The sequence below is a fragment of the Tachypleus tridentatus genome, chromosome 7 (assembly GCF_004210375.1).
Source record: "Tachypleus tridentatus isolate NWPU-2018 chromosome 7, ASM421037v1, whole genome shotgun sequence".
NCBI classification, from domain to species: Eukaryota; Metazoa; Arthropoda; class Merostomata; order Xiphosura; family Limulidae; genus Tachypleus; species Tachypleus tridentatus.
The window spans coordinates 125,325,520-125,334,784 of NC_134831.1; positions in this window are offsets into that span (position 1 = coordinate 125,325,520).

Consider the following 9,265-nt stretch of genomic DNA (forward strand, 5'->3'; position numbering starts at 1 on the left):
TCAAAAAAATAAGCCTTGAAAATGAAGCCAAAGGGTTAAAAAATTTCTTCTCATCCATCAAAGGTTTATTTCGCCACAAGTGTATTTTTTCCGTTTTATAGCAGTTTTAGTTACAGATAAGTGTTTGTTGTTAAACTACGGTTCTTCTGTCATCTAAAGATTGAGAAAAAATATAAAAAGTAAACTTTCTTCACTAAGAGTATAGTGAATAAATTACACGTTGTTATTTCCATTCAGATATTACTGATATTGAGTATACTGAATAAATTACACGTTGTTATTTCCATTCAGATATTACTAATATTGAGTATACTGAATAAATTACACGTTGTTATTTCCATTCAGATGTTACTGATATTGAGTATACTGAATAAATTACACGTTGTTATTTCCATTCAGATATTACTGACATTGAGTATACTGAATACATTACACGTTGTTATTTCCATTCTGATATTACTAATATTGAGTATACTGAATAAATTACACGTTGTTATTTCCATTCAGATATTACTGATATTGAGTATACTGAATAAATTACACGTTGTTATTTCCATTCAGATATTACTGATATTGAGTATACTGAATAAATTACGCGTTGTTATTTCCATTCAGATATTACTAATATTGAGTATACTGAATAAATTACACGTTGTTATTTCCATTCAGATATTACTGATATTGAGTATACTGAATAAATTACACGTTGTTATTTCCATTCAGATATTACTGATATTGAGTATACTGAATAAATTACACGTTGTTATTTCCATTCAGATATTACTAATATTGAGTATACTGAATAAATTACATGTTGTTATTTCCGTTCAGATATTACTAATATTAGAGAACCAGCATGACCAAGTGTGTTAAGGCGTTTGACTCGTTATCTGAGGGTCGCGGGTTCGAGTCCCGGTCGCATCAACCATGCTTGCCCTTTCAGCCCTAGGGGCGTTATAATATTACGGTCAATCCCACTAATCGTTGGTAAAAGAGTAGCCCAAAAGTTAGCGGTGAGTGGTGATGACTATCTGCCTTCCCTCTAGTCTTACACTGCTAAATTAGGGACGGCTAGTGCAGATAGCCTTCGAGTAGCTTTGCGCGAAATTCAAAAACAAACAAATTAATATTAGATTCGCCACTGCAGTAGCACAGCCTTGCAAATTTAAACTTTATTAAAGTTCTTTGGATTTTAATAACAGGATTCCCATAATTCAGCTGTGCAAATTTCGAAAATAACATTCATTTTTTTTCTACCACAAATGACTTTTTTTACAAATTTTGACGAAGAAAAGAGCCCTTACTTAGATCGTGTTATTTTGTTCACCACAATAAACATTTTTTGTTATTATGTTCGCCATGTTTGAATTCTAGAAATATGGATAAGAGTCTCACGTTTCGATTACTCTAAAGAAATCTATAGCGAGAGGTTGTCGACACTTTCAACGCAACAAAATGTGACCCGATCTCAATGAAAGTGATTCACTTGTTTCAAAGAACATATGACGTTTTGTGGAAAAACCTGTACGCAATGGAGAAAAATATATATCATTTTCGTCTTCAGCGAATTATTCTATAAAACCTTCTGTGTTATCAGACTTTCAGTTTTAACAATAAATTCTTTTTTATTTAACAATGAGTAGATTATGTTACATTTTCTATTAATAAAAATATTAAAAAACAAGGAAGAGTAAAAATAACAAGTGTTACAAACCGTTAAACATCAACTTTCTTGTACCGCTAACGGTAAAAATAACAAAAGTGTTACAAACCGTTAAACATCAACTTTCTTGTACCCCTAACGGTAAAAATAACAAAAGTGTTACAAACCATTAAACATCAAATTTTATGTACCCCTAACGGTAAAAATAACAAAAGTGTTACAAACCATTAAACATCAAATTTTATGTACCCCTAACGGTAAAAATAACAAAAGTGTTACAAACCGATAAACATCAACTTTCTTGTACCCCTAACGGTAAAAATAACAAAAGTGTTACAAACCGTTAAACATCAACTTTCTTGTACCGCTAACGGTAAAAATAACAAAAGTGTTACAAACCGTTAAACATCAACTTTCTTGTACCCCTAACGGTAAAAATAACAAAAGTGTTACAAACCGTTAAACATCAACTTTCTTGTACCCCTAACGGTAAAAATAACAAAAGTGTTACAAACCGTTAAACATCAACTTTCTTGTACCCCTAACGGTAAAATAACAAAGTGTTACAAACCGTTAAACATCAACTTTCTTGTACCCCAAACGGTAAAATAACAAAAGTGTTACAAACCGTTAAACATCAACTTTCTTGTACCCCTAACGGTAAAAATAACAAAAGTGTAACAAACCGTGAAACATCAACTTTCTTGTACCCCTAACGGTAAAAATAACAAAAGTGTTACAAACCATTAAACATCAAATTTTATGTACCCCTAACGGTAAAAATAACAAAAGTGTTACAAACCGATAAACATCAACTTTCTTGTACCCCTAACGGTAAAAATAACAAAAGTGTTACAAACCGTTAAACATCAACTTTCTTGTACCCCTAACGGTAAAAATAACAAAAGTGTTACAAACCGTTAAACATCAACTTTCTTGTACCCCTAACGGTAAAAATAACAAAAGTGTTACAAACCGTTAAACATCAACTTTCTTGTACCTCTAACGGTAAAAATAACAAAAGTGTTACAAACCGTTAAACATCAACTTTCTTGTACCTCTAACGGTAAAAATAACAAAAGTGTTACAAACCGTTAAACATCAACTTTCTTGTACCCCTAACGGTAAAAATAACAAAAGTGTTACAAACCGTTAAACATCAACTTTCTTGTACCCCTAACGGTAAAAATAACAAAAGTGTTACAAACCGTTAAACATCAACTTTCTTGTACCCCTAACGGTTAAAATAACAAAAGTGTTACAAACCGTTAAACATCAACTTTCTTGTACCCCTAACGGTAAAAATAACAAAAGTGTTACAAACCGTTAAACATCAAATTTTATGTACCCCTAACGGTAAAATAACAAAGTGTTACAAACCGTTAAACATCAACTTTCTTGTACCCCAAACGGTAAAATAACAAAGTGTTACAAACCGTTAAACATCAACTTTCTTGTACCCCTAACGGTAAAATAACAAAAGTGTAACAAACCGTGAAACATCAACTTTCTTGTACCGCTAACGGTAAAAATAACAAAAGTGTTACAAACCGTTAAACATCAACTTTCTTGTACCCCTAACGGTAAATATAACAAAAATGTTACAAACCATTAAACATCAACTTTCTTGTACCCCTAACGGTAAAAATAACAAAAGTGTTACAAACCATTAAACATCAAATTTTATGTACCCCTAACGGTAAAAATAACAAAAGTGTTACAAACCATTAAACATCAAATTTTATGTACCCCTAACGGTAAAAATAACAAAAGTGTTACAAACCGTTAAACATCAACTTTCTTGTACCCCTAACGGTAAAAATAACAAAAGTGTTACAAACCGTTAAACATCAACTTTCTTGTACCCCTAACGGTAAAAATAACAAAAGTGTTACAAACCGTTAAACATCAACTTTCTTGTACCCCTAACGGTAAAAATAACAAAAGTGTTACAAACCGTTAAACATCAACTTTCTTGTACTCCTAATGGTAAAAATAACAAAAGTGTTACAAACCGTTAAACATCAACTTTCTTGTACCTCTAACGGTAAAAATAACAAAAGTGTTACAAACCGTTAAACATCAACTTTCTTGTACCCCTAACGGTAAAAATAACAAAAGTGTTACAAACCATTAAACATCAAATTTTATGCACCCCTAACGGTAAAAATAACAAAAGTGTTACAAACCATTAAACATCAAATTTTATGTACCCCTAACGGTAAAAATAACAAAAGTGTTACAAACCGTTAAACATCAACTTTCATGTACCCCTAACGGTAAAATAACAAAGTGTTACAAACCGTTAAACATCAACTTTCTTGTACCTCTAACGGTTAAAATAACAAAAGTATTACAAACCGTTAAACATTAACTTTCTTGTACCCCTAACGGTAAAAATAACAAAAGTGTTACAAACCGTTAAACATCAACTTTCTTGTACCTCTAACGGTAAAAATAACAAAAGTGTTACAAACCGTTAAACATCAACTTTCTTGTACCCCTAACGGTAAAAATAACAAAAGTGTTACAAACCGTTAAACATCAACTTTCTTGTACCCCTAACGGTAAAAATAACAAAAGTGTTACAAACCATTAAACATCAAATTTTATGTACCCCTAACGGTAAAAATAACAAAAGTGTTACAAACCATTAAACATCAAATTTTATGTACCCCTAACGGTAAAAATAACAAAAGTGTTACAAACCGATAAACATCAACTTTCTTGTACCCCTAACGGTAAAAATAACAAAAGTGTTACAAACCGTTAAACATCAACTTTCTTGTACCCCTAACGGTAAAATAACAAAAGTGTTACAAACCGTTAAACATCAACTTTCTTGTACCCTAACGGTAAAATAACAAAAGTGTTACAAACCGTTAAACATCAACTTTCTTGTACCCCTAACGGTAAAATAACAAAGTGTTACAAACCGTTAAACATCAACTTTCTTGTACCCCTAATGGTAAAATAACAAAGTGTTACAAACCGTTAAACATCAACTTTCTTGTACCCCTAACGGTAAAATAACAAAAGTGTTACAAACCGTTAAACATCAACTTTCTTGTACCCCTAACGGTAAAATAACAAAGTGTTACAAACCGTTAAACATCAACTTTCTTGTACCCCTAACGGTAAAAATAACAAAAGTGTTACAAACCGTTAAACATCAACTTTCTTGTACCCCTAACGGTAAAAATAACAAAAGTGTTACAAACCGTTAAACATCAAATTTCTTGTACCCCTAACGGTTAAAATAACAAAGTGTTACAAACCGTTAAACATCAACTTTCTTGTACCCTAACGGTAAAATAACAAAAGTGTAACAAACCGTGAAACATCAACTTTCTTGTACCCCTAACGGTAAAAATAACAAAAGTGTTACAAACCATTAAACATCAAATTTTATGTACCCCTAACGGTAAAAATAACAAAAGTGTTACAAACCGATAAACATCAACTTTCTTGTACCCCTAACGGTAAAAATAACAAAGTGTTACAAACCGTTAAACATCAACTTTCTTGTACCCCTAACGGTAAAATAACAAAAGTGTTACAAACCGTTAAACATCAACTTTCTTGTACCCCTAACGGTAAAATAACAAAGTGTTACAAACCGTTAAACATCAACTTTCTTGTACCTCTAACGGTAAAAATAACAAAAGTGTTACAAACCGTTAAACATCAACTTTCTTGTACCTCTAACGGTAAAAATAACAAAAGTGTTACAAACCGTTAAACATCAACTTTCTTGTACCCCTAACGGTAAAAATAACAAAAGTGTTACAAACCGTTAAACATCAACTTTCTTGTACCCCTAACGGTAAAATAACAAAGTGTTACAAACCGTTAAACATCAACTTTCTTGTACCCTAACGGTTAAAATAACAAAAGTGTTACAAACCGTTAAACATCAACTTTCTTGTACCCCTAACGGTAAAAATAACAAAAGTGTTACAAACCGTTAAACATCAACTTTCTTGTACCCCTAACGGTAAAAATAACAAAAGTGTTACAAACCGTTAAACATCAACTTTCTTGTACCCCAAACGGTAAAAATAACAAAAGTGTTACAAACCGTTAAACATCAACTTTCTTGTACCCCTAACGGTAAAAATAACAAAAGTGTAACAAACCGTGAAACATCAACTTTCTTGTACCGCTAACGGTAAAAATAACAAAAGTGTTACAAACCGTTAAACATCAACTTTCTTGTACCCCTAACGGTAAATATAACAAAAATGTTACAAACCATTAAACATCAACTTTCTTGTACCCCTAACGGTAAAAATAACAAAAGTGTTACAAACCATTAAACATCAAATTTTATGTACCCCTAACGGTAAAAATAACAAAAGTGTTACAAACCATTAAACATCAAATTTTATGTACCCCTAACGGTAAAAATAACAAAAGTGTTACAAACCGTTAAACATCAACTTTCTTGTACCCCTAACGGTAAAAATAACAAAAGTGTTACAAACCGTTAAACATCAACTTTCTTGTACCCCTAACGGTAAAAATAACAAAAGTGTTACAAACCGTTAAACATCAACTTTCTTGTACCCCTAACGGTAAAAATAACAAAAGTGTTACAAACCGTTAAACTTTCTTGTACCCCTAATGGTAAAAATAACAAAAGTGTTACAAACCGTTAAACATCAACTTTCTTGTACCTCTAACGGTAAAAATAACAAAAGTGTTACAAACCGTTAAACATCAACTTTCTTGTACCCCTAACGGTAAAAATAACAAAAGTGTTACAAACCATTAAACATCAAATTTTATGTACCCCTAACGGTAAAATAACAAAGTGTTACAAACCATTAAACATCAAATTTTATGTACCCCTAACGGTAAAAATAACAAAAGTGTTACAAACCGTTAAACATCAACTTTCATGTACCCCTAACGGTAAAAATAACAAAAGTGTTACAAACCGTTAAACATCAACTTTCTTGTACCTCTAACGGTTAAAATAACAAAAGTATTACAAACCGTTAAACATTAACTTTCTTGTACCCCTAACGGTAAAAATAACAAAAGTGTTACAAACCGTTAAACATCAACTTTCTTGTACCTCTAACGGTAAAAATAACAAAAGTGTTACAAACCGTTAAACATCAACTTTCTTGTACCCCAAACGGTAAAAATAACAAAAGTGTTACAAACCGTTAAACATCAACTTTCTTGTACCCCTAACGGTAAAAATAACAAAAGTGTAACAAACCGTGAAACATCAACTTTCTTGTACCGCTAACGGTAAAAATAACAAAAGTGTTACAAACCGTTAAACATCAACTTTCTTGTACCCCTAACGGTAAATATAACAAAAATGTTACAAACCATTAAACATCAACTTTCTTGTACCCCTAACGGTAAAAATAACAAAAGTGTTACAAACCATTAAACATCAAATTTTATGTACCCCTAACGGTAAAAATAACAAAAGTGTTACAAACCATTAAACATCAAATTTATGTACCCCTAACGGTAAAATAACAAAGTGTTACAAACCGTTAAACATCAACTTTCTTGTACCCTAACGGTAAAATAACAAAAGTGTTACAAACCGTTAAACATCAACTTTCTTGTACCCCTAACGGTAAAAATAACAAAAGTGTTACAAACCGTTAAACATCAACTTTCTTGTACCCCTAACGGTAAAAATAACAAAAGTGTTACAAACCGTTAAACATCAACTTTCTTGTACCCCTAATGGTAAAAATAACAAAAGTGTTACAAACCGTTAAACATCAACTTTCTTGTACCTCTAACGGTAAAAATAACAAAAGTGTTACAAACCGTTAAACATCAACTTTCTTGTACCCCTAACGGTAAAATAACAAAGTGTTACAAACCATTAAACATCAAATTTTATGTACCCTAACGGTAAAATAACAAAAGTGTTACAAACCATTAAACATCAAATTTTATGTACCCCTAACGGTAAAATAACAAAAGTGTTACAAACCGTTAAACATCAACTTTCATGTACCCTAACGGTAAAAATAACAAAAGTGTTACAAACCGTTAAACATCAACTTTCTTGTACCTCTAACGGTTAAAATAACAAAAGTATTACAAACCGTTAAACATTAACTTTCTTGTACCCCTAACGGTAAAAATAACAAAAGTGTTACAAACCGTTAAACATCAACTTTCTTGTACCTCTAACGGTAAAAATAACAAAAGTGTTACAAACCGTTAAACATCAACTTTCTTGTACCCCTAACGGTAAAAATAACAAAAGTGTTACAAACCGTTAAACATCAACTTTCTTGTACCCCTAACGGTAAAAATAACAAAAGTGTTACAAACCATTAAACATCAAATTTTATGTACCCCTAACGGTAAAAATAACAAAAGTGTTACAAACCATTAAACATCAAATTTTATGTACCCCTAACGGTAAAAATAACAAAAGTGTTACAAACCGTTAAACATCAACTTTCATGTACCCCTAACGGTAAAAATAACAAAAGTGTTACAAACCGTTAAACATCAACTTTCTTGTACCCCTAACGGTTAAAATAACAAAAGTATTACAAACCGTTAAACATCAACTTTCTTGTACCCCTAACGGTTAAAATAACAAAAGTGTTACAAACCGTTAAACATCAACTTTCTTGTACCCCTAACGGTAAAAATAACAAAAGTGTTACAAACCGTTAAACATCAACTTTCTTGTACCCCTAACGGTTAAAATAACAAAAGTATTACAAACCGTTAAACATCAACTTTCTTGTACCCCTAACGGTAAAAATAACAAAAGTGTTACAAACCGTTAAACATCAACTTTCTTGTACCCCTAACGGTAAAAATAACAAAAGTGTTACAAACCGTTAAACATCAACTTTCTTGTACCCATAACGGTAAAAATAACAAAAGTGTTACAAACCGTTAAACATCAACTTTCTTGTACCCCTAACGATAAAAATAACAAAAGTGTTACAAACCGTTAAACATCAACTTTCTTGTACCCCTAACGGTAAAAATAACAAAAGTGTAACAAACCGTGAAACATCAACTTTCTTGTACCGCTAACGGTAAAAATAACAAAAGTGTTACAAACCGTTAAACATCAACTTTCTTGTACCCCTAACGGTAAATATAACAAAAGTGTTACAAACCATTAAACATCAACTTTCTTGTACCCCTAACGATAAATGTTCTTTGTTAAGTCTTCTTTAATGAAACCGTTGGGTAATGATTGTTTATTGTTAGAAAGCTGCATAATAAGTTATCTGTACTATGTCCATAACAAGTATCGAAACCCGATATTTAGCGTCGTAGGCTCCATTCTTACCGCTATGCCACTGAGAAGCCGTGGGCTATTTGTGCTGTGCCCACTACCAGTATCGAAACCAGATTTGTATCATCATAAGTCCGGAGAGAGCTCCAAACAATGAACCTCGGTTCGTTGGAATCTACTACCTGTGTAGGACAATGGATGTCCAATTATCTACTACCTGTGCAGGACAATCGATGTCCATTTATCTACTACCTGTGCAGGACAATTGATGTCCATTTATCTATTACCTGTGCAGAACAATCGATGTCCATTTATCTACTACTTGTGCAGGACAATCGATGTCC